This window comes from Ostrinia furnacalis, unplaced genomic scaffold (assembly GCF_004193835.3).
Source record: "Ostrinia furnacalis isolate ACB-3 unplaced genomic scaffold, ASM419383v2 OfSCF1638, whole genome shotgun sequence".
Taxonomy (NCBI): domain Eukaryota; kingdom Metazoa; phylum Arthropoda; class Insecta; order Lepidoptera; family Crambidae; genus Ostrinia; species Ostrinia furnacalis.
In genome coordinates this window covers 1,192,287-1,218,690 of record NW_021131877.1, presented here as the reverse complement: position 1 = coordinate 1,218,690, position 26,404 = coordinate 1,192,287, and the positions used below count along the sequence as shown (strand labels likewise).

General features: G+C 34.9%; 1 protein-coding gene across 1 annotated transcript in view; it reads left to right on the top strand.

Annotated features, from left to right (window-relative positions):
• LOC114353222 (uncharacterized) overlaps positions 1-26,404 on the top strand; it is a 106,406-nt gene that overhangs the window by 66,057 nt on the left and 13,945 nt on the right. The gene's annotated exons all lie outside the window — the stretch shown is intronic.

Genomic DNA, 26,404 nt, shown 5'->3' with positions numbered 1-26,404 from the left:
TTGTTAGCTAATACACTAACAACTTATTCGGTATTTTGTGTAACTTACCTTGTATAAAAAATTGTCAAATATCCACTAGGAGATACGAAAAAATCACTGAAACGAAATCGCAAAATACCCCCTTAAGATTTTATAATTATGTTCTGTTTCATCTCAGGATGTAATGCATAGGCCTTTGTTTACCGATTGGAATTATTTCCAGAGTTGAAATACCCACTAAATCGGATTTATCGTAACTTAAAGTTGTGTACAATTTATAGTACGGCGGGCGTTAATGGGTTAACATTAAGATCACTGTTTACAATGATTTAAGTCTGTAAGGAAAATGACAATAATCGCTTTTCTTCAAGTTTGTGTCAAACCTCAAAAATACTTGAAACAGTTCAAATGCAACTTATGCTTTCCTTAAACGAAAATCTATAATATTTACCATATTTTATATATCCTGAAAGTTTTATTCAATCGTCTCAGTGTGCACAACACCCGTCGACCGTTGCCATTACGGAGCATATGGTAATATCGTTAACGCAAAAACGTGTGTCGTGACGTCATAGGATATGCTAATGGCCATCGGTAGCCTTAGCATTGCGTTAATTATGTCTTAATTTACTAATAAGAGTATTACATGTTTTTTGTTGAAAGAAAATTTGACCCCCCCGTTGAGTTAGTTCGCTAGAAAGTTAAAAAGCTAGACATACATTTCAACTTCTATTTATTGGTGATCGGATAGTAGGCGATTGATGATGATGTTGTTGATGAGTGTCGTCAACCAATCACCGAATTTAACGACACTAAAAGTAAATTAAAAATTAATTTAAAGCTAAACAAATTGACCATGTCAATCATATTAATGTTGTCAGTGACTTTTGTTCCTTAATCCTAGTTGCCTCTTATTTGATGTTTTTGTAACGATAAAAAGGGTTATAAAGATTTTAAGATTTTTTTTCACTTGTCAGTCACTCATTTTTATGTTATCAGCCCTCAAAGCAATTAAGGACAGTTCCCAGAACAACCCTTTCTTATCTAATCTTAATGTATACTGAATGTGTCACTCTTCCCTTTCCTACAAGAATTTATGACTTAATATACTTTTGTTTACTTAAAAAGGGTTTGATGGAAACCCCAATAAAATTGGAGCTAGATGACACAATTTTATATCAGGAATCAGCTCTATAAGATATAGAAATTGTATCGTGTGTTGTGACGAGTAGTAATTGTGTGTAGCTTCGTCTTTTGGACAGATTCATCATCTCTTGCAACTACAATCGTTTTAATTAAATCAGTATTTTACTAATTTCTTCAAATTCCGATCATGATAATCATGATTACCAAACATTCAAACCAGCCTAGCAGCTTATCTATTATTTATAGCCATCCAAATTCCCCCCAAATATGTATCTCTAATATGCCAATAAAGTGTGTAAACTGCGTGGGCATAGACCACCAAATATGCTCAGAAGCATTGACCATAGAGCAGACACGTGGTCTCGTTTGTCTATGACGATAATGTGGAGTGTTGACAGTGACCACAATGCCGCCCACTGGGCAAGCCCACCAAAGGCAACGTGCTTTCAAAGGTATTTTTTCTATAGAATATTGATGTTCATGATGGAAGATGGTTTTATGGAATGAATTATAACCGAATAAGGGCGTTGATACGAAAAATACTCACTACTGTGAAAACATTAAACTGCTTATATAAACAGAAGTACAGAACGCCACACACAAACTGTCAATCACAAGAAACATAAAAGTTGGAAACCAGAATTTCAATTCACTACCTACAATTTAAAAAATTGCAAGATCATCATAACGCATAATACAAAATTAGAATTGTCAATCGGAATATTTTTTTATAAAGAACACAAGGATACCTACTTGTGTACAAGACAATACATAAAAGTATAGGAAGCCTGCAACCAGAATGGATCTCGTGCCCCTGATTTGTATTAATGTAAACAATGATGTCGTTAAACTGGTTCGAACCAGATTTATCCAGAATGCCACAAAAAAGGGACAGAACGCATCTACTGTTTCTGTTTTTTCACCGTCTCCAGTTTACGGTAAAAAGTTTGTTTGTTTATTGTGTCCTTTTTGATGGATTTTGAATCGTATCTTTTTCTTAATTAGTATTGAATCAACTATATTGTAGTTACTATTACTTTTACTACTAATGGTTTCTTAGAAAATTTCATTGCTTCATTCTTCACCAGAAGCTTCAATAACCAAAGTCTTCCTAACCACATGGTAGCTATTTCTACCACTATTTTAGGAAAGATCGATGACTACCGTAACCTGACCTTTCTGTTCTGCTCAATCTCAAATTCAAGCGGATCTATTTTTAATGGTCTTTGGTCTCTATAACCAAGACCTGTAGTTCCTCACACAGGGGGTTCAATAACGGCTCTACGAAAACTAGTTTGTTTTAAAGGTATAGTAAAGCAATTTGTCTGTCTGTCAACTGGAGTATATATTTAGTGCCCTTGACGTCTGTAAGTAGATTTAGTACTGTGTCGTCGGCTCTATACTTAGAACTAATTAAGTTACTAGTTAACTCAGTAAAAGCAATTTTCTGTAAAACGTATTATTTTACGACTAACTGGTTGTTAGGATGGTCATTATTCATTTTTCCATACAAAAATAAATATGTACACACATTTCAAGTTAGCATAATGTGTCTCTATAATCTATATATATAAAAGAAAGTCGTGTTAGTTACTTCGCTTATAACTCAAGAACGGCTGAACCGATTTAGCTGAAAATTGTCAGGGAGGTAGTTTAGAGCCAGGAGAAGGACATAGGATACTTTTTATCCCGTTCGAAATTAAAAAAAAAGTCTGCTTATTTATTACCATTAAGTAGCTAGTGGAATATACATTTACACGTGTTTGTTGTAAGTTTCTCATAAATAAATTCAAATCGTAAATAGCAATCTGCAGCCAAACAGCTACGCAATTATAGGAATATCACGATAACAAAATAATAGTTATTTAATTTTTAGCGTTAAGTAAGAGTCGCATCTCAAACTAATTTGAAAATTATAAATAACTTGAAAAAATCTTTGCCGGGCGACTGCTCTTCCAACTGAGCAGTCGTCCGGCAAGCGGAAGGTCGTGGGTTCAATTCCCGCCTTAGGCAGTTCGATTTTTTCAAGTTATTTATAATTTTCAAACAAAATAATAGTTTACCTTAAGACTCACTCCATTTATCCAATCTGACGGATCCTCCCACTCGGTCTCGATTGCCTTGCAAGGTTGGACTAGTTGTACTACAGTACTACGTCCTATAAAGTCGTTAAAGCCAAGTTTACATACACGTAAACAAAAAAATACACACATAAAATCGTTTACTACAGACACACCCGAATTTGTGGCTCTATAAATTGTTTCCTTCGCCAGATGTTCCGTAAGCCCCCCATAAAAAGTAAACGGCTCTTAAATTCGTGCGTTGACGGAGAAATCCTCTACGGCGGCTGCGACCTTGAACGTGACAAAACGACAGGATTCGAAATTTAAAAATAATTTCAAATTTAGAACGCGAGTTCCCGCGGCGCTTCACTAACGGCCAGTTTAAATTTAGAACACGTTCTATTCTCGACCAGTGAACTCCCGGCCGATGGTTTCTTATTGTTTTTGCCAGCCAGTTATGCCAGTGTTTCGTTTATTTACGATCTTTGTGTTTATTCCTCCTTAGTTTTTAATTGTTCATTATTTTAATGGCCAATAGTAACTGCTCACGTTTTAAAGCTTGTCGTTAATAACATAGTAGGTATTAACGATAACGTTACTAAGTAGTTATATTTCGTATACAAATAGCTAATGCCCTTACAGAGCAGCAGTATTCATATCTAAACAAACATAAGGCTGTGTTTACACAAGTAATACTCACTGAAACAAGGCAGAGTATTCGGTTTCACTCATGTCACTTTTTGACGGGTCCCAAACGTGTTATTATTAGCTGTTATCTAGAAGTTCAATAGACTGTTTCTGATCCATATTACAATGTTGATAAGAATCAGTTTTGGTTAACGCATTAATCTCATTTGTTCGTTTATTTGATTTGATATGCTAAGAGTATATTTAAGGAAATAATAATATCTTTTTATACTTATGAATACAAAATAGCATATAAATTTCTTACCTGCTGGTTGCTTTGGGTCAGAGTGTGACCAAAACTAAAAAAATGAACTGTCCACTTTTTTTTTCAATAATAATGCGTGCGTTAGACATTTTAATATAATTAATTTAATCTCCTGTCACGATCAGATTAAGGTAATAAAGACTTAATATTAAATATTATACAATACTTTAATTACATTTGATCATTCTCAAGCAATAGCATTCGCAATTTGTTAGAAAGTATCATTTGACTTCCATTCCAAGGTAATAATGAAACAAAAGTTAATAAAAACTAAAACAAAGATCAACAAACCACTTTCACTCGTTTTATTTGATTACTTTTGACGCAACTTTCTAATAATTATGTTGTCTTTGGAATATCATCAAGTGTAAAAAAGCTATTATATTAAAACTTGTTGGGTTTTTATTCCATTTTCAAATTTAAAAAAAAAAATAAAAAGCTAAATTTCTGAATTACTTTATTTTTCGTTCTATTTTCAAACTTTTGTTTCGAATGACTTTAGTGACGTTGTTTTTTTTTCTTTTCAAGGTTGACACGGCTTTGGTTTTTGAAAATGAGTGCATTAGTGTTTGTCAAGTGAGTGAGTAGTTTGTGACGCGCTAGTGTGTACCCGCCACGATTCCGGACTACGCGGCCCTTGAAGGCCAGATGGGTATGTTATTAAATATTTGCCTTCATTTGAGTCTATTGTCTATGACTCTATGGTATCATTTATGAAGCTCGTCTATAAGTTAGAGATCTCAATTGTTGGGATTAATTAATCTAATGTTTGTTGATAATCAAAGGCTAGGTTTTTATTCAGTTAGTCCTCATGCGTGTTACACGAGAATGCTTCAGTAATTAGGTACGTAACTAATTACTAAAATAAATACGAAGTTTATTATGATCACTTTTATTATAGCCATCACCTTCGCGTTCTAACAGTAACTTTATTACTTTTACTATGTTTCCATAATATCATAGTTATTAAAACATTGGCGTTCTAGGTAAATACTTACTATTAGTAACAGAGGCGATTTTAGCTTTACATGTAGTCAGTTAAAATGAGGATAATAATTCTAACAATAACTTAAACACTTGAGATTCTTTTAAAATCTTAGATGAACTCCATAAGACTTTTTGTGAGGAACAATCGTATTCAAAATGTCAAATTGAATGTCCATTGTTCGCCGAGAAAATGTTCTGTATTCTAAAAAGTGCCTTTTACGTTTACAATTGAGTTTAATTTACTTCGAGTCCGCATTTTATTTGGTAATGTTTAAAAATTGCAGCTGCATTGAAAACGATTTTAATTTTAAAGCTATAGAGCTCTCATTTCTTTGAACTTGCAGTAGCAGTGCTCCTGTCATTAGTTTTTATGTCTGCATATTTATGCTATTTTAACCCTAAAGCATTCACATTTAGGGTTGATATTTGGGAATTGCTGAAAACGCTATTACAGAAGCCTATTGTACTATATCACATTATGATCAGTTCGGTACGTGAGCTGGATGTTTCTTTGATATTAGGGTTCCTTAAATGATAAATAAACCAACAAGCATAGATAGTCTACATTCGTTTTCAAACCCATATTATTCGCGTCTAAAGTACTATGATATTTTGACAAAAAGCACTCTATTTTCACGATGTATTTTAGTTACTTTTTTCTTGAATGAGTGTCAGTCTTTTGCATATTTTAATTCTATATTATACAAGAAATACTTATAATACGGAACCCTATAATGTGTTTTGTTCATTCTTTCTTTATGAAAATGTTCCGAAGTGTTTTTATAGACCTTATTGAAAACAATAGGTTTAATTTAAGGGAATAAAATATGTTTCTATTCACTTAACATTTACTCCACTCACTGTGGTTCATTTAAAAAATTGAATTTAAAAAGTTAAAAACAATCGATAAACGTATCAACTTTGAAAAGTAGTGTGTTTTTAATTAATTAAATTAGCATAAAAATTAAATATCAATATTTTTGTGAAGTTACAAAATGAATTTTGAAAGAGAATATCATAAAAGCTCACTGACCTACAAATATTATTGAAATCAGTATATGTATTTTTTACTTCTGTCAAAACAATTACAGGTATCGTTTGCGAAATGAAGTCGTTTTTTTTCATGTTAATTAACATTTACATGAACATTGCAATCAATATTGTAATATCAATAGCGTATTTATGATTGTTTTTATTTCTACGCGGATTCCACTAATATTCGCAACACTGTTAATTATTACATAAAATATCTCAAAAAGTCAATAAGTACTTTCATTTCTTAATAATGTTTTTTTTGTAATAGCAAACAACATTTACGGTTTATTTGTGCTATTAAATCTTTCCTCAAGACAAGTCAAGGCTTCCAAACTGTGCGTTGCGGTATTATCCCAAGGCCGCCATGAGATGATAAAAAAAATCCAAACTAGAGCCCCATTTTAAGGGCATCAAATTAAAAAACGTTTCAGAAGCCTGTGTTAGTTATGTCCTGTAAGGATTCCCTTATCCTTTCGAGTTGCGGAACCCCAAAAATGGTCAAATCTCATAAATCTAGCAAACAGACCGCCGTTTCCGGTGTCAGACCGGAAGAGGGTCCTACCTGTGTCGTCCGGCCTATTCACAGGGCCACAGGCCATTAGGCCCTTTGTGAGGTTGCATTCGACGATTTAGGGCTGGCTATTGTAATAAATATAAGGGAAATTAACCTTATTTAAGTCTGATGCCTATAGACTTTGTAACTTCCGTTCGTATGTCTTGAAACCGATTGAAATGCGTATTTTTGTTAAATTAAGACTACCTTTAGTCTTGCAATTTTGCACAATGTGTTTTAACAATATACTTAAATATTTGTTCAATAGTCACTACATAGTCTGACAAAAACAAAGATATAAATGGAAGAGACATTACAGGAGACTTTATAGTCATGTTACATATTGTTACATTATTTTAAAAAGCAATACAATACTGTTAGTTATTTTCATAGATCTATCTATCTTAAATTGGGTGTTTTAGCACCCAAGGCTGAGGCTAAGTGTGGATAAAACGCAGCCAAAGTAGCTCCCACCATTTCGGTGCTTTTGACTCTACATTTGCCAACCCTTTATTTTGGGCTAATCTTAATGAATTGTAAATATTGTAATTAAGCTGTGTAAATAGCTTTTTGGGTGGTACAATGTTTTGGGATGAGGTATGAAGATGGATTTAAAGAACAGTTATTACAATAATTGCATGGGGGTTGGAAAGGCAACCGCAGTGACTAAGGTTTTAAATACAATGGCAGCTTTTAAAGTGTTTGCCTAATTATACTTCTTTTAGTATTGCACAAGCATTAATTAGAATGCCACGGAAAGATGAATTAGAAAAGTTCCCAAACTTGTAATTTAGTCTGCAAATGGATGATTTGGTCTAAAAACTCTTGGCTAGACTTTTTGGGACTTTTCTTATTATGCCAATGAAATAGCAAGTCTAGCATAGTATTGTACTAACTTACTGTAAGGCTGGGTTGCATCATCTTACTTTAACTTTGACAAACGTCAAAAATCTGTCAAACTTCATACAAAAAACACCTGTTATCGTTATAGTTACTGTCAAAGTTAGGTGGTGCAACTCAGCCTTAGTTTTTTAAAGTCAATTAAAGGCTAGCCTACATTTATAAACAAATATTTTTTTGAATATAGAACTTATAATGTTATTACATAAGTAATTCCAATCAATGCTTTATACAAACCTACACTTATAAAACTGGCTGCTACACAAAAAACTCATGTAGACACCACCTAATTAGCCTCAAATTCAACAACATTAATTGGCACGCAATTAATAAAATGTTTTTGTCGATGAAACTGAACTGTAGTAAAAAATCTTTACAAATAATATTGAATAGGTTTTTTTAAAAAACGCTTTCATGTCTTCCAATGATTTATGTTTGAACTATGAGGTATGGTAAAAAAAACACGAAAGAAGAAGAAGCGAAACCATTTTTTAAACTTTTAAGTAAGTAGTTACCATTCATTTTCGGTGGATAATCATCTTATTCGTATACTTACCTATCTCAAACGTTATTACAACTTTGACCTATGGTTTAACCACAATCCAACACTAAGGTAAGTTCGTTCGTTAGTTCGTTTCAGTCAACAGTGCAGGTGCGGTTTTGTTCCCCAGTCGATGAAGCACCTGATGTCGTGCCCTGAGTGCCCAAGCAACTGCACTCAGGAGGGTTTGATGAGTGCTACTGACAACGCCACTCTTGTGGCAGAGTTTTGGGCTGACACTGTGTAGGTTTGTTGTCGACACGAAAAGAAGAAGAATTTGAAAAGTTGAGAAAAGATTACAAAGAGGTACAAATCAGTATCTGATGAGCGAGGTATAAGTCATACAGACTGTTTTCATCCCCAGTCTAGTCAGCGTTGTCAACTTTTGACCGTTTTCGGCTTCACGAACTATTTTAAGCTGACTGTACCATACCTGTCAGATCCATAAAGGACTTGGCACACTTATCAACCCGAAAAGAGATCGTATCGTAAACCGTATCATCTCGAGGTGGTCAGAATATTTTGTATGAAACTCCATATTGCAACGCACACTTATCCGCACCGTAATGTAAACGCCTAGCCTCGCGGTTGACAGCGCGCAAAAGGCGATGACAGCTCGCGAAAAGCGATATAGTTTTTTTTTTATCCACAACGAAGAAGCTCTTGGCCTGTATCTCACCTGATGGTAGTTTTGATTTTGATCCTTTTCCGAGTTGATAAGTCTGCTTATGACCTTTACCCGGTAGATACCTACTTGTCTAGCGAGTGTGTCGTGCACCTGGTAAATTTTTATCTACACACCATGTCATCATTAACACGTTATCTAGTATGTGGGCCGTGGTAATGCGCTGACAAGGCCGCGCACAGTGGTCACCCATCCACTAAACGACAGCGACTTAGCATGTTTAGCAGTGGCTTATTTTTGTTTACTATTCAATAAAGGACAACTATGTTTTCACTTTCTATTTGTAGCTGAAAAAGTCGAAACAAAATTATGTTTCACGCAAGATTTGTAGAGAATTTTATGCTATACAATTTTTATTACAGACGTAAGTAGAATAAAAACCACAAGAAGCAAGAAAAAACAGATTATTTATGACATTTTGTCCCTGAATACCTGTCTAAAGACGCAGACACGAGAATTTATGAGACTTTAGAGATAATTTTTAAAGTGACCATCTTTTTATGCTTTACCTTTTATAAAATTGTTATTATTCACTTTCATAAAACTCAAACATAATATCACAAGAAGCCCTTCATTCTTAAAACTAAAAAACGAAATTGCGGTCGTAAAGATCTTTAGTTTACAAAATATTTTAGTATGATTAAAAATCTCTAGCACTAAGCAAACTTCTTGCGCCAGTAACGCACAAAGCAAGCAATAAAAGGTTTCTCCAGCCTTTACATAATAACACTGTGCCACAGCTTAAGCAGAACAGCCAAATCACTTTGGAAAGAAATCCAAAAAAAAAAAACAATTTATTCTCATATTTCTTGTAAACGACCATGTCATATAATTATTTTGACCAAGTTTTTTATTCAGTACTTAGGCTTTTTCCTGTGCGCTTATACACGTCCCAAATAGCTGGCCCTACCACCAGGCCAACATAATATGGGCTGGTGCTGAGAAGAAGTGGCGGAAGAAACTCAGTGACCGTTGTCAGCCTCCTTTTGAATCAAATGCAGCAAGGTGTAGTAGGATTTGTAAACCTAAAAGCCTAGCATAATAAGGTTATTTTGACTAAGGTTTAGAGTTTGTGTAGTAGGGTTTGTAGAGTTAGAAGCGTGGCTCTACATTCGATTTGATAACTTGTTCACCATGTTCGTTAGCCTACTGTCCCTGTCACATAAAAAAAATGCGAACCATATGATCTTATCTAGGCTACACTTTCATGAAAATTTCTCGGTGGAATTTTAAGGTTGGATTGCACCATCTTACTTTAAAAGCAAACGTTAGAAGTCAAGTCTGTCAAACTCTATACAAAAAACACCGGTTATCGTTATAGTTACGGGTAAAGTTCATCATCATCATCATCTCAGCCATAGGACGTCCATTGCTGAACATAGGCCTCCCCCATGCTTTCCATGTTGCCCGGTTGGTAGCGGCCTGCGTCCAGCGCCTTCGTGCAATCTTTATGATGTCGTCGGTCCACCTTGTTAAAGTGGGTATGGGTAAAGTTAGGTGGTACAATAGCCCAAGTGTGTAGGCTTTTCTCTTCGGGCTACCAGTGTGTTCAAAGCTTCAACAATATGAAAACTAACAAAGGGTGCCGAGCCGAGATAAGCGAAATCGGCCGTCCTCCAATTTTGAGTACAAAAGCCCTCTAACAAACACTCGGCCAGTTTTCTTAAGAAATTATATTTTCATTCTTATGGATAACAGACTGGCAGGGTTAAGGCATTGTGTTTTTTTGCCATATGAATATTATTATATTGTTTCCAATATACCTAACACGTATACCGTATGGTTTTTTGTTCATTATTCGGTGTATGTTTCTTACTACAAAATCGAAATAGAATTTTCATGATTTTTGGTAGAGATAGATTTCATTTATCGCAAAAAAATGGACACAAATACTATTTTTTGGGAAACTAACTAATTCTATTGGAAGTTCTTTGATGTCAGTAAGGGCAATATAAACTTGGTTTGACAGATCATTATCCAGTCGTATGTAACACCAGGCTAAAGTATATTTATACATACGAGTGTATTATTAACAAAAGCCATTATACAAAATTCAAATTATCAGGAAGCTACTTAGTTGCCAAACAGCAACTCTTGTCTTGAAGGCATTTGATTGTCTACGGCTTGCCAAGTTGCAGCATGTTCATATTTAGGTACCTTCACAACGTAGATATGTGTGCGTATAATTTTATCATACCTTAGTGGAGGTCACGCACGTGCAAAATTAAAACCTATAAAAATGTACTGCGACCAGTGCAACCACTGATACCTCTTAATAGTCTTAATAGTCTTTAGGTATTTATGTACAACTTTATCTAATTCAACGCATCTTCACGCGAATGATGCAAGAGAAACAACGATCCTCACACTGATAGTAGCATGAAAAAACATGCTGATGTTTTTTTAATAATTATTAATTACGGGTTTGCTACCATGTACCTTAATTTTAGTTTCCGATATTTCGGCACTGGTCAAGCCGTGCAAGTGCCATGGTCACGGAGTAACTGAGGAAACTTGGGTGCGATGTTATGGGCAGACAGACCATGAACGTTTCAAACAATATAAAGCTGATGTTTTAATGGGCAAACTTGGCACATGAGCTGATTTCCATTCGTCAAGGAGTGCATCACTGCATCAGGGATGCATACGGCATTTCTTCTTCCGCAAAAAAGGGTACCTACTTCGAAATTCTGCATGGAACCAAATTGAAAAGATTCCCTAAAAAAACAAAAACAAACAATGCCAAACCACTTGCAGCCTCCGCCGAATATGGCCTCTCTTATGCAACACAAAATAACTCGGTGATAAGGAAAGAATCGAGCGGCTCCGGCGAATATAGCTAGTGCAAGGTCAGCAGGTGCGCGGGGTCAGTGCATCGACTCGTGCGCATTTCCATTTGACGTTTGTGATTTGTCTATACTTTTTGCAAATGGAATTATTGATTTAATGTTGGATTATTATACGTTAGACCGTAGTTAATTTGACACTGAATTTTAATGGTTCTTTATTTACTGGTTCTGTAAGACATAAGTTGTATAACACGATTTCTTTATGTTTTTTTATTTTATTTTTATATGTATTTACCGATATGATTTGACCAGCAACGTTCTGGTGAAGGTCGTGTTAAACGACGAACGAATCTTTAATTATTTTAGAGAATAACGGATATAACATGTAGAATACCTCGTATTTAGAACCCTCTTCACTTTTATACTTCATGTTAGAAAAAATAAAACTCTCTAACCCTTAAAACTACAAAATTTTTTTTGCCTCTTGTGTTGTAACTATTTTGAAAAAACTGTCAAATACCGTGTAATTTTGAAAAACCTTTTTTTTTCTCTTTTTTAGGGTTCCGTACCTCAATAGGAAAAAACGGAACCCTTATAGGATCACTTTGTTGTCCGTCTGTCCGTCCGTCTGTCAAGACCCTTTATCTCAAGAACGCGTGAACGTATCAAGCTGAAATTCACATGAAATACTCAGGTCTATTGTCCCTTTAAGCTGTGAAAATATCAAACTTCTAAGCCAAGCCAATCAAAAGATACAGCCGATTATGTCGATATTTTCAACAAATTTTCGACACTCGCAAAGGAATCAAAACCTACAGGATACTTCCCGTAAACTCAGAATCTTGAAATTTGGCATAAAGCATTGTCATATAATGCAAATATAGGGAAAATTGCGAAAATTATATTTTTTTAGTTATATAATATAATAAAAATATTTTAATAAAATGAAACTTACTACCTTATTTCTCACGAACGAATAAAGGTATCAAATTGAAATTTATACAAAATACCTAGATCTATTGTCCCTTTAAGAAGTAAAAAAATCAAACTTCTAAGTTAACGCGATCAAAAGATACAGCAGTTTATACCGACACCTTAGACGAATTTCCGTCACACGCTAGGTAATCAAAACCTACAAGGCACTTCCTGTGAACTCAGAATCTTGAAATTCGGCACGAAGCAACTTTATATAGTACAGATAAAGGAAAAATTGCGAAAATGATAAATTTGAAGTTATATAAAATTTAAAATATTATTTTTGCTTACATGACATAAAATATTTTTTTAATAATTATAAACTTACCACCTACCCTTTGTCACATGAACGCGTAGAGATATTAAAGTTGAAATTCATATCAAACACTTCTTAAATCTAATTGCCTCTAAACTGTGAGAAATTCTAAATCAACGCAAAAATTCAAAACGCTGAGGTAGGTGGAGGAATGCAAATATAGGAAAAATAAATAAATAAAAAATAATCATACCGCATATTTTGAAATTCGCCACTACTCGCAACGGAATCAAGTAAGTAATTTGATTTAATACGTCATAAATTGTAAACCGCTACGTTTGTACGGCGGAACCCTCGGTGTGCGAGCCCGACTCGCACTTGGCCGGTTTTTTTTATTGTCGTCTCTACTTCAACAACGGGCTTGCGCTCGCGCAGAGTCATCGAACCCTTTGTCCACTCTTTATGGCGACTATAATTTTATCGCGAGCCCTTTGTGTTTACCGGTTTCGGCCCAATACTGATCGTCTTGCGTCGAGTCTGGGCTCCGCAATTGTTAGTTTTTGATACATCTTTTTCCTTAAAAATTAATTCAAGTCATTTATGAATTAGACAACACAAAAAATAATACTGAAATGGTAATTTGTTCCATAACATTTTTAAATAAAAGTTATTTCAAATCAAAAATAAAATTTAAAGGGTTATTTTGTAGAGTAGATACTACTAGTTTACGTTTACGCGGTAAGCTGTGGCTAGTACTAAATGAATAACTGTCAAACGTCATTCAATCACTAAAATTGTACTTAACATTTCAATTAAGATTTGAAATTAAAAATTAAGAGATACTTAGCAGTAAAAATAGTACGAGCTGTTACTAAAAAAAAAGAAAAGGTAAAAATCCACAATTTAAAAAGTACATAGAGTTACATAAACACTTTCTTCTACTACTTAATTTTACATTTATTTGGTTATCTATCTATCCATGTGCATTAATTACCTACCCTATTTTAATAACTATCAATTTCTTCAAACGTCATTCATTCATAACTATTGAAAACAAACTACGGGTATTCAGAAGAATTCGTAGTAAAAAACAAAATAACTCAAAAACACTTGTCACTCCGATCCACGGCACAGCAAGGTCGCGGTTCTTGAAAATGGATCAGAACAATCAGGGTTTACCTCGTATGAGTAACGGGTGACTCAGCGTCACGCGCGAAGACATCTAGAGATGTTATCAGATGATTGCAAATTGCTTTTGTGAGACTAAGTAAGAGCTTTTTATACAAGTATTTACCTACTCGTAATTGTAAGATAGGACGTACAACAATTTTTCAAGTCCCCAGGTGCAAAACAACGTTAGCTGGGTCAGCTGGTCTATTTAAATAAAATCGAAAGGTCACTGACTGACTCACTTTTAACTACAAGTGCTGGGAGTCTTAAATTTTGCATGGGGGTTCTTTTTTTAGAACGTAGGTGCTCACTAAGACGGGATTTTGCAAAATTCAACGCCTAAGGTGATAAAACGGTATCCACGCGTATGAAGTCGCGGGCTGCCGCTAGTAATACAGTAAAGAACTAGATGATGGAGCAAGTTAGTGTTGCGAATACAACTGTACACTGATTGCCACGCCTGGGCCGCGCGATGCGACACTGGCCAGAAAAAAATGACATTCTTGTTTTTCTTTTTCTTTTGTTTTTTTTCCTCGGCAAATGATAAAGTGCAATGCGATTTATAAATAACCTAAATTATTGGAAATAACAGGTAACACTCATTTCGTATTTTATTTGCTTTACCTCTAAAAATGCGCGCTGACGTATGCGCATCGGCGTGTCCTTGTAGTAAGGTGAATATCGCTATTTGTAAGTAAAAGATTTGTCATGGAATTTCAAATTGTGTGTGATCGTCATAGTTTTGAGAAAAAAGGCTTTTGTCACGAATCTAATAAAATAGAGTTGTAAACATTTTATGTAAAATGAATAATCCGAAGAAATATGAATTTGCTTGACAGATAACTATTTTGATTATTATTGATAACCGAGTTTATTTTTATTTCAATTCAAAGGGCACTTAGTTAACTACTGTGTAATTCGACATACCTACTTATAAATTCCTAGAGGTTTAAAAAGCGTTCACAAATTATAAGTGTGTCAAACATTAACACGATGTGGTTAATTTGGGTTTATTTATAAATATCCTTTCAAATGAGTCCGAACAGACATCTGTGTCGACATTTTTTAGTGTAAAAAACTGTTTTAAACCGCACAGGAACTATCAGGTTTCACTATTTCAAACCTAATAGCTTAATTTCGTGATAACTGCCAAAGCAATATAAACGCTATTCCATTGTAACTAAGGTTAAATATAAAACAAACTTGTGAGATAACCACGTTTTTCCCGCCACAGAAATGGTCGTTTTGTAAGAATTTTACGGTATAGGGTTACTATTTCTCTTGTAAGTTATCTTATTAATGTCAGTTTTTATAATAGTCGATATATCCTTTCAGAATAGGTATATTGGATTCGGTTACAATTTGTCGCAGTGAATTAAACACAATCGAATGATGTCTATTCCGGATTGCAAAAATATTTTGTAACTAGTTTTTGCCTATGGCTTCGCCCTCGTGAGTGATCTGTCCCAGAAATAGGTACTTTTTTTTCGCATCAGCGATAAAGTATTTTTGTGACAGATTATCAAATAATAAATCAAAACTATATATCAAAACTTTTTATAACAATCACTCTATCTATTGATGAAAACTGCATGAAAATTCGTTCCGTAGTTTTCGCGAGTGAGAGAGTTGAAAACTCTTATTAACCGACTTCAAAAAGGAGGAGGTTCTATGTTCGGCTGTATGTATTTTTTATAACGTTTTTTCTTAATTCATGTGATTACTACAAAAATACCTACCTAATTGAGAACGTCCTCCTTTTTTTGAAGTCGGCTAAAACATGATATTCTTCTTAAGTACCTATGCACATTGTCACTAATAATAACATTGCTTGCGCAAACCGAACGCATAGCGTTGAATAGAGCTCTGTGATTGGTTCGTGTGTGACACTGTGCGTCCACGCGCACTGTGAGATCTCATAGCAATGTTTGTGAATACGGGCGTAAACAGTTTCATTATGTTATTACCCCGTCGAAAACAAATCGGGCTCTTATTTGATATTCCCAGAAGCTTATCTGATGAAGCCAAATAAACGTGGCCTTGGCATTGGACACCATGTGTCTGCCGCAGTCAACCGAACAGTCTGTTGTCTGTACTTTTGTACAGTCAGAGTCGAGAACGAACTACATAAGTATCTACTAAAACTATAAAAGTAAAAATGAATTTAACCTACTTTAGCATTTTACATCGTCCCATCTATTCCTACCTAAACAAAGAAAGTCAGTCAAAAAGTTGATCACAATTTATTTGTTTTTTTTTATTCCTCAACGAGGAACCTCTTGGCCTGTATCTCACCTGATGGTAAGTGGTGATCAGGCCGAAGTTGGAAGCGAGCTTCACCCGGAATCCTCAACCACGGAGGAACTGGCTATCTTACCTCTAAGTGCCGGAACACAACAATGCTGTTAATATTGTTGTTATGGCGACAGACTTAGGTAAGATGGTGGTAGCTAGCCAGGCGGACTTAGAACAAGCCCTACCACCAACCAAACCGAACAGAAAAATCTGCCCCCACTGGGAATCGAACCCGGGACCTCTGCTTCTGAAGCAGGTGGTCTTACCACTAGACCACAGAGGCGGTTAAAATCGTATCAAAGACGTGTTGCGAACTTATTGGCAGTGGTCAACGTCAAAAATTACACACAAAGTATTGTGTGTCACGAATTATTTGACGTTGACTGTACCACATAAAGGATTTAATATTCGTACAGTCAGCATCAAATAGTTCGTGACACCCAAAGTGGCCAAACAGTTCACAACACAACACAACCTTGTTCCAATTGTAACAAAGACGTGTTACGAAATTGGCTACTTTGTATATCACGAAGTATTTGACGCTGACTGTACTTTGAAATTTATTATTTATTAAATTGCTAAGCGCTTTTCTTGTAACATGACTGTTAACACAAAATTCAATGTTAAATCAATCGGACAAAATTTTCATCATAAATGACACCATATTAATCAAATTATACGCGTGCATATTATCAATGCAAGCTTATCATGAATAAATCATCAAAACTAATAACCCTTATCTGTTCCAATTTGATACAAAACAATAAAAGATACGGCCGTTTATAGCAAACGCCTACAGGTGAAGTCTGATAATGATAGCTTGTAAAATTCATCCTACAGATTAAAAGTCAAAAATACATTTACAGATAGAAGCGAAAATGTAAATGTAGAGAAACTGGACCCAGTAGAGCAGGGGTTCCCAACCAGTGGTCTACGGACCACTGGTGGTCCGCAAAGTTAAAATATGGTCCGCGAATCATTTTAAATTTCGCGAGCGATAAACTTCCTCGTGTCAAGAGAAAGTTTAAGTATCATTAGTCCTACTAGGTTTACCAAACTTCTTTTTAAACAAAATACAAAGAAAAAATATACATAGGTAGGTAGTTGTATTTTTTTGCGAAAAAGGCGCCCTTGTTAGTAAAAGAATGCTAGCTCAAATTTTAATATCACATTGATATAAATGTAGGTATAGGTACTTAGTTACTTTTCTAAATAATACTTCCTTTTAAATAATACCAACTCACTTCATTTACTCGTAGATACATATTTTTAGTAGGTATATTTGCAGATTTTTTTATTGTTCCCTGCGAACAAGACATCAAAATGGTCCCTAGTCCAGAAAAGGTTGAGAACCACTGCTGTAGATCATTACAGATCTAGCGCTGATGATGAATGCCCACCATACTTGGACGGTATTTTGATATGTAAATGACTCGTTCTAACTCGTTTAACAACTCACCAGGTCTTTAATACTATTTCATCTAGACATCTTTAGAACTAGAACCAGTAGTACACTAATGTAGCATTAACAGCAATAAATTGTATCGCCAATAAACCATCATAATGGTACCAAATTGGTTTTATTATAAGACGAATTAGTTTAAGAGCTGTTGAAGAATATTGTTAAAATTATTTGCGATAATAATACTGTTGCTGGCAGTTTGGCCATCAATCCTTTTTGATAATTGTTTATGGTTTTTTACTTTTTTTTTAATATTGTTTTTGGGATTTTTGAAGTTGCTTTTTGTACGCTCGAGCGTACATTAACACGGGAGCGCGCTCCCGTGTTAATGTTTTGAGCTGCAATATACCTACTGTTTTGGCCCTTATTTGGTGTTTCCTTGCTTCTAACATACCTATTATCACCACCGGCAGGCCTATCCATCTAATACAGTCCACTCCATCGTTTTTAACAAATATTTATTACGTCCGTTAGAAATTACTAGTTATGTATTGCTATAAAAAGTTTTGGTGTTTTTAAGATAGATTTTTTACTACTTTATGGTACACCTGTGCTGTGTCGTGTTTATCGTTAGATAGATTAACATCTCGTTTTATAGCGTAGCATTATTAATGTGATCAGTTGATTATGCATGTATTTAGATTGGATAATCACTTTTAATTATAGTGTTGAGAAATGATTAGGGTTACGTCAAAATTATGCATGCTTAAGATCCAGTTAGCTTATAAATGATGCTGCCAGATGTTGAATAACATTTCCGATAAAGTTTACGGCACACCTTGAATAATATTGAAATGATAAAGTCAACGATCGCGGAAACGAGATTGTGCGTAACATATTTATTATCTACGATTGGTTTGGCACATCCTTTATCAGAATTATCAGACGCACCAACAACACATTCTTTCATCACTTCAAAATTGCTCGGTTACTGCTCCAACTTCCTCTGCTCCAGCTGTTCAATTCCCAATCTTGTGCCACCCTGATAAGATTTGCGATCTCCACCGGGCCCACAATTGTCTTTATGAATAAATTGATGCAGATTAATAAAGTGGCCGACGATAAGTGACGTCGGGTCTTATCAATACGGTTTCACTTGTGCCTTCGACAGTTTTCCTTTGGCCGCTCTATCGATCGGTTCGTTTACTCCATCGGTTTTTTCATCGTTCGTGATACAATCCATTCTATATTTATCGATTGCTTTACCTTTATTGGTATTATAAAATACAACGTCTCCAAAATATCTCGAGAGAGTTAATTTGTCAATAAAATTGACATTTTTAGTGACCGGTTCGGTGATACAGTGAATTATGGATAAGTGCCGTGTGAATAGAGTTTTTAGGTTGTGTTGAATATGCAGTGAAGTCTTCGTAATAAATCGTGGATAATAGTCATGGTGGAATCCGTTGGACAGTTTCATGCCAGCCTTACTGATGGGAAATTGTGAGTGGATTACAGTAATTTGGAAGATAACGCGTAAAAATTATAGTTTCACGGTCCGTTTGGTTGAAAACATGAATCACGGTGTACGAACGAGAATTGCATGGGATTACTCATCGTAAATTCTTGTCTTTACTTGATTTCCTTATGCAATCAGTGTTGTTCATGTCTGTTATTTATACATTCGGATTCTTCTTTAGTGTTTCGTATCGTTACAAATAATCTTTAACAGATGGTCCTAATGCTTCGAAGCAGTAAAAAAGATAACAGTCGAACTCTTTGTTTGCTTTCAGAGTTAAGCTAAACGATCAGTAGTTCATTTTAAAGGTTGCCTAAATGTAATCATTAAGTAAACATGTACAGTACAGTCAACCCTACAAGTTTATGTTGGTGCGTTTAACATTTTAAACTTTATACAGTTTTACTGAAATATATTTGTAAGCAATAGCGTAACTTTGCAATACAAAATCACAATTGTAAAATGCCGTTGATTGTATCTACCAATCAAATCGTGGATTCTTTTACTACTGGTCAAGGTGAAATGTATCTCGCGGAGTTATTGTGAAGTGAATTATATTTTTTTATTATTCTTTTTTGATTGGCTTCATATTCTTTGAATTCAATGATTTTATCAACCTTTACCTATTATTATTTTTTATTTATTTAGAGTCGAAATATTTCGTAATAGCCTGATACGTTGATGTTAATTGTTGCCTTTATAGATATGTTAGTCTAATTATGTAGAATTTATAGAAATGTTAGTCCAGTTATCTAGTTTAAATAATTGCAGAGGCTGAACTTTGACTTGATAAACAGTGTTAGTAGTTTATAAGGTGACATAGTTGAAGACGATTGTTAATTGTCACATTAGTTTATCATTATTTATTTTCTAGTTAAAAGTGGGCCAAGTCGCCGGAACACTCGTCTAGCGTGGGGAGTTTAAGCTAAATCCTTCATTTCCCTTTGGTCGACTAAAAAAATGGTGTAGAGACAGTAGAGACAATAAATGTAGACAGTTTTTAATCAGATGTTAAAGAAGGAGCTTTCTTTATTTACGGAATCTGGTTTTAGAACTGCTCATTATAAAATGAAAACGAAATCCTGTATCCCCATGATAGTGATCGAGTATGTAACATCACTAACGAGCCATGGCACAAAGGGCACAATGGCCCATTGTCCCAGCCATTGTTTATAAGCCATAGCAGCCGACTGTCACTTGTTTACACCAACCAACCTGGACATTTTGTGAACTTTGACTTGACTTTTTATTTACGCGGCAACTACCCTTAACTGGTATCGTAAATTGGACATACGTAACTGGTATCGTGGGGGCCGCGCGGCCCCCATACTATGTTTGCTTCTAGCAAGCATGTTTTACCTATATACTTGAATAAATGCTCATAAATGATAAATACCGGGCTTGTTCTATGTAATCATTTAGTTTTTATTTTATTAAATCTTCCTACTTATATACTTCAAGACATTACATAATAGTAACAACTTTTTACGTAATATTTTTTTAACGTTACAAATATCTATGAAACCTATCGTTTAGAAAGTTATAACCAAAAATATTATTATTTTAATGAATCCATAATAATGTGAACTTAATAATAAATAACGTTTTAATGTAATTTTTAATAAAAATAACAAGTATTTTATATAAATAAAAACATAAATATTATGTGCAAACATTAGCAGGTGCTGGTGGATTTTCAGACCACTAGTATTTATTTTTTCATAGTAGCTGGATTGACTAGGTCCTACGACATCTTCATTTTCACTCACAGAAGAAAAAACTTCAGTATCAGGATTAATTTCCTCATTATCGACCGAATACTGGTTATTGGGTCTTCACAATGACCTATAATTTTATTATCACTATATTCTTCTTCTGGCATGCTACTAATCACTAATTTGGGATCAAAAACTTCGTTCTAGGTACCTTCTATTTTTTTATCACTTAAAAGTCATCAATACTGCAAAAAAACAAAAAACGAATAAAAATTGCCATGAAAAAAAACTAACGTAACTGGTATTGTGGGGGCCGCGCGGACCCCAACACGTGCATATCTTCGTCCTGGTGAATGATGCAGTGCTGAAACGCCTGCACCAGACGCGAGTAGCGCCGAAATGAGAATACCAAAAATTTTGGCTGCCCACGATGCGTAGCTTCTTAGAAATCAAAGAAAACGTCATGGGTGGGGGCCGCGCGGCCCCCACGATACCAGTTAAGGGTTAAAAGAAAAATAAAAAAAAGTTATGGAATTTGGAATTAACGTTTGAATTTAAAACATGTTTTGAAATTACCTACCGACTATAGTTTTTGTATCGAGATTTTTCTTTGTAAATGAATATTTTAGTATGTCCCAGACATAGCATTTGTGTTTAAACAATTTGTAAGTTTTGTTTGCTCAAATGCAAAAAAATATTTTAAATAACTACAACTTACAGTTCAAAACCTAGTTCAGTTGAGACTTCGGAGACAGATGTCTACTCTCATGTGTATTAAAATGTGTTCCTTGAATTGTAAGTGTGTATGTTGTGTGTTTATTATACATAAAATAGTCTTGGGCCCTGTTGACGGAAGAAAAAATATTTAAAAAATTATTCTGCCGACTTGGTCCGTGAACCAAGATAAAAGTGAGCCAAGACGCTGGAAGACTCTCGTAAAACTAATTTGTTTCTTTTTTGTTTTTTTTTAAACTATTCGTAGGCACTTAGGTAGGTACTTGATATGTGGCGTTATCAATTTTAATGCATTAGTCTCATTCTACCTCTACACCTTTCATCTAAATAGGTTCAGTTGTGAAATCGTGAAAAGGTAAGATAGACATTAGTTACCTTCCTATTTATAATACTGATCCAAACATAAATGTGAAATGAGACCCAAGTTCAAAATTCATAAATATGCGATTATTTTTAACTTCGCCGACAAAATAATTTCTATTAGATAATTATGGGTGCCAAGCTCAATATTAGGGCTATATTTCACCGGGACACCATGGCGGCGCAACCAGTCGCCGCTACCAACAAAATGTATAGAGCTTTGCGCAACCAAACGGACACCAGGTGAGTAACTCTCTATAGAGCTGTATACATTTTGTTGGTAGCCGGCGACTGGTTGCTCCGCCATGGTGTCCCGGTGAAATATAGCCCTAAGTCTTGGTTAGTTTTGTCTAAATCTAGATCTATCCCTCAGTCTTCAGTACACACAGTCCACCAATGCCACTGACCTTGATCGATACTCACAGCTAATATTAATATACAACAGCTCTGGAAGCGGACCATCGACCATCAGTTTAATGGTCTGCAGGTGGACTGTCACTTCACATGCTTTTTCTCATGATTTTCATAGATAGTAGATTAACTTAATATTTTTTCTTGGAAATGAAAGCCGTAAGTTTCTCATTACTTTCCTATTTTAAAATTTAGTTTTTTACAGATCATGATAAATTGTAGCATGTTATTCTGGGTTAATAAACAATAATAGTGTAAGCAATAAAAGTTTCATCAAAATCCGTTCAATAGTTTTTGCGTGAAAGAGTAACAAACATCCAGACATCCATACAAACTTTCGCATTTATAATATTAGTAGGATTGGGTGTGGACTCATAGTTTTAACGTTATTATTAGAGACTACAAAAATAAAAAGAAATGAAAAAATAGGAACTTGCAAGAAGGGAATCATTGAAGTCGCTATTTTAGTTTATTTTTTCTTACATTCCTAAGTACTCCTGGTTTATGTGTTTAATCGAGTATGTATTGATATAATTTATTATCGTCAGAGTAAGAAATACTTAGAACATCCATGGTTAAACTGGTTAAACTCAGTATTAATTTACTCCCAACCTGGATGTTTATCAATGAACGAAGGAATCTTAACAAAGTTGTTGCAACTGAAAATAAATTTATCAATTTCTCCTCATTTTTAAACCTTTCGTCCATTGATATAGGGTCCAAAATGTATCAATGAAAGCTGCGTATGGTGTTAGGCGCACTTCAGCCGTGCGCCCGCGCAACAATTCAGGTCAATTTGTGGTACCACATGCAAATTAGAATATTTGCGGCACATTCCTATGTAGGTAATGTGTTTTAATTATTGTTTAGTGTTTTGACATTGTTATCATTCACAAACGATGACATTTTGATGAATGAGATGATGATATTTAGATTAAATAATATATAAGTTTTATTTAGTATATGGAAATCTACTTATTACCTATTTTACACAATAATTCACACAATAAAACACGACTTTTTTCATTTGCGTGGGATTAGTCTTGTCAAATAGTTCGTGACACCCAAAGTGGCTAAATAGTTGACAACAGAAACTTATTCCAATTGTAACAAAGACGTGCTGCGAACTTATTGGCAACTTTGTTTGACGCTGACTGTACTTGAATGAGGAATAAATGTGTCTTTTGTAGCGTTCAATAGGTCAAAAGAAATAAATTAAAAACACATTATGCATAACTATTATTATACGAGTACTTACAAAGATTTTCATCGTCTACAATCTACAACGTCCGACGACACAGCGGGAGTCTATTGCACGTCGAAGGCAATTTATTGTCTACGGCGATAGCAACTAAAGCTTAAGACACAAGATGTGTGAAAAACGACATACGATTAGAGTCAGATGATCGTGACGTGCTATTACAAGGCGATTTGTTTGAATTACGAATGTCCGGTCCGGTTTTGAGATGAGAACTTTAAAACCACATCTTCTGTACTACTCTTTATATTGCGTTTTACTTACTACGGCAATGATAGAGCTTTTTGTGAGTTAGGTCTATTACATTTTTCGAAAATTATTTATCAACTAAAAAAGCTTATGCATAAATATTTATGGAGAAGCTTTGCAAAATTTGGAGTTTAAATTGAAGTTTACGTGAAAGTTCACGTATAAGTATTTTATTTTCTTTCACCATGCTCAGTAAGTTTATTTCTACCATAATGCTTGATGTTACTACAAAAGATAAGAATATTATTATGCATTATTATCATAACTTTAAATCTGATTCCATTCAGATTCTTGCCAATGTCTAATATTTTTCCTTACAGTTTATTAATTTCATATTAGTCCTTCATAAATCGAAACAGCCAATCTATAATCCACCTGCGTTTTCTAGTCTATCTATCTACATGTATATTATGTACCTGTCTCAGTAAAATATCATTAGCTAAAGTGTACTTATACTTCATGTTCAAGCTGTAGACCTTCCATCACCCAGGAAGATGTAAACATGGCCTCAGGTCATCGTATCGTATCGTATCTGTTATGTCATAAACAATGTTGCGTTCATATTATGTAACGTTTGTTTACTATGTTCATGGGAAATAGCAATAATTTTACTGCTTGAGAGCCAAAGCACACGATGCGTTGCGACGGTGGTGCGACGCCGGAGCGGTGTCTCTGCGTCGTCTTAAGCTCGATTCACACATATCAGTGAAGCCACAGTTCCGTCACAGTGGCCGCTCAGTTCAGTATCAGTGCTACAGTGTTGCGTCAGTGAAATATTTTGAATATTTTTAAATTTCAGAGAGCTATTTCAATATTTTTGTTCAGAAACTATGAATGAAGTAGGGTAGACCGGGGACAATAGTACCATTTTTTGGAAATTGTTCAATATTGAGAAATCTAATGAAATGTAACTTATTCTGTTAGGATGCTGTAAAAACTAGACTCTTAAGCTACAAATTTAAGCATGCAGAGTTGAACTATTATTTCGAATACTTAATGAAAAACGAATTTGAACTGTACGATGTCTCATGTTACAATTGACCCCTACAACGGGTCAATTGTACCAATAATATATGAGGCAATAAAAGTAGTTATGTTTATCTAATCATCACCTTTATTGGTATTCTGTTCTCTTAATCTCCTACAATCTCACCTAAAATTCAGTCATTTTCACAGTGAATGCCAATAATTCGCTGTCGATACAAAGTTTAGAGCCTGGATAAACTATTGACAACAATACTTTGGTAACAAATAGCATATTAGGCAACTTATGGGCTCATATATTTGACATAAAAACTTACTGCGGCTGGGCAAAAAACAAAAATCCTTCCTGTACACCTTTGTTTGTCAGCACAAGCGCCGCCGACTGGTGAGCGGATGGAAACACAAAAAGCGCATATTCTGACGCTATGCACACAATCTAACGTCGCTTGTATGAAGAAATATCGCCGATGGTACTATTGACCCGTGGTACTATTGTACCCGGTCTCCCCTAAGTTATTTTGTTTTTGATGCCGCGGCGGCGTCCATGATCCGACAAAAAATATCGTCGTCAACGAATACGTCCGTGATTGCCGGTGTCGGCACTGACACTGAGAGCACTGTGTCGTCACTGACACTGACAAGTGGGGATGCGTTCATAGAAACTGTATGAAATAATATTTCGCACTGTGCCGGTACTGAGCCTGAACTGTGACTTCACTGATATGTATGAGTCGGCCTTTACATAGAAATATCTGTGGCGGGCACACGAGCGGTGCGGTTCGCCGAAATCTTTGCGATGTGGCGTCGCAACACATCGTGTGCTTTGGCTCTAACACTATGTTGACTATTTTGAAATTAAGCCCAAAGTCGTATGACAACATATACTTAGAGTTTGGTTTCGCCAAAAGTTTCGTAAAAGCTCCGGTCAATGCGGAAACCAATACTGAAGTTTAGGGAAAGTTTTCTTATGATCGAATAAGTAATGGAAAACAAATAAAACTTGACTAATGCGATCGAGGCAAATTATTTGTAGAAAAGCTCGAGTAAGAGTATGAAAACTTTTAAGTTTAATTAGATGTTTTATGTATTAAATACGAACACTATTTTAAAAGATCAACTTTAGTTACTAAGTTAAAACTAACTTAGCACCCAATTCTTCTGTGGTTGAGGATTCCGGATGAATTTCCCTTCATTTAGCCTGGTCATTACTTAGAGCAAAGAGCTTTCCTATTGTGGTAAAAAAAATACTTAAGCCACACCATTCATTTCAATAAAAAAGTCATAGGTAACATAACTGACCCAATCAATCAACAATTTCGAAATCAAGCTACTACATTGTTGATACCCAAATTACAATAACAAATACGGTGACCGAAGCAAATTACCGCGTTTGACACAACTTAACGACGGCACATCAAACTGATTACTGGACTCTTAAGCCCTTG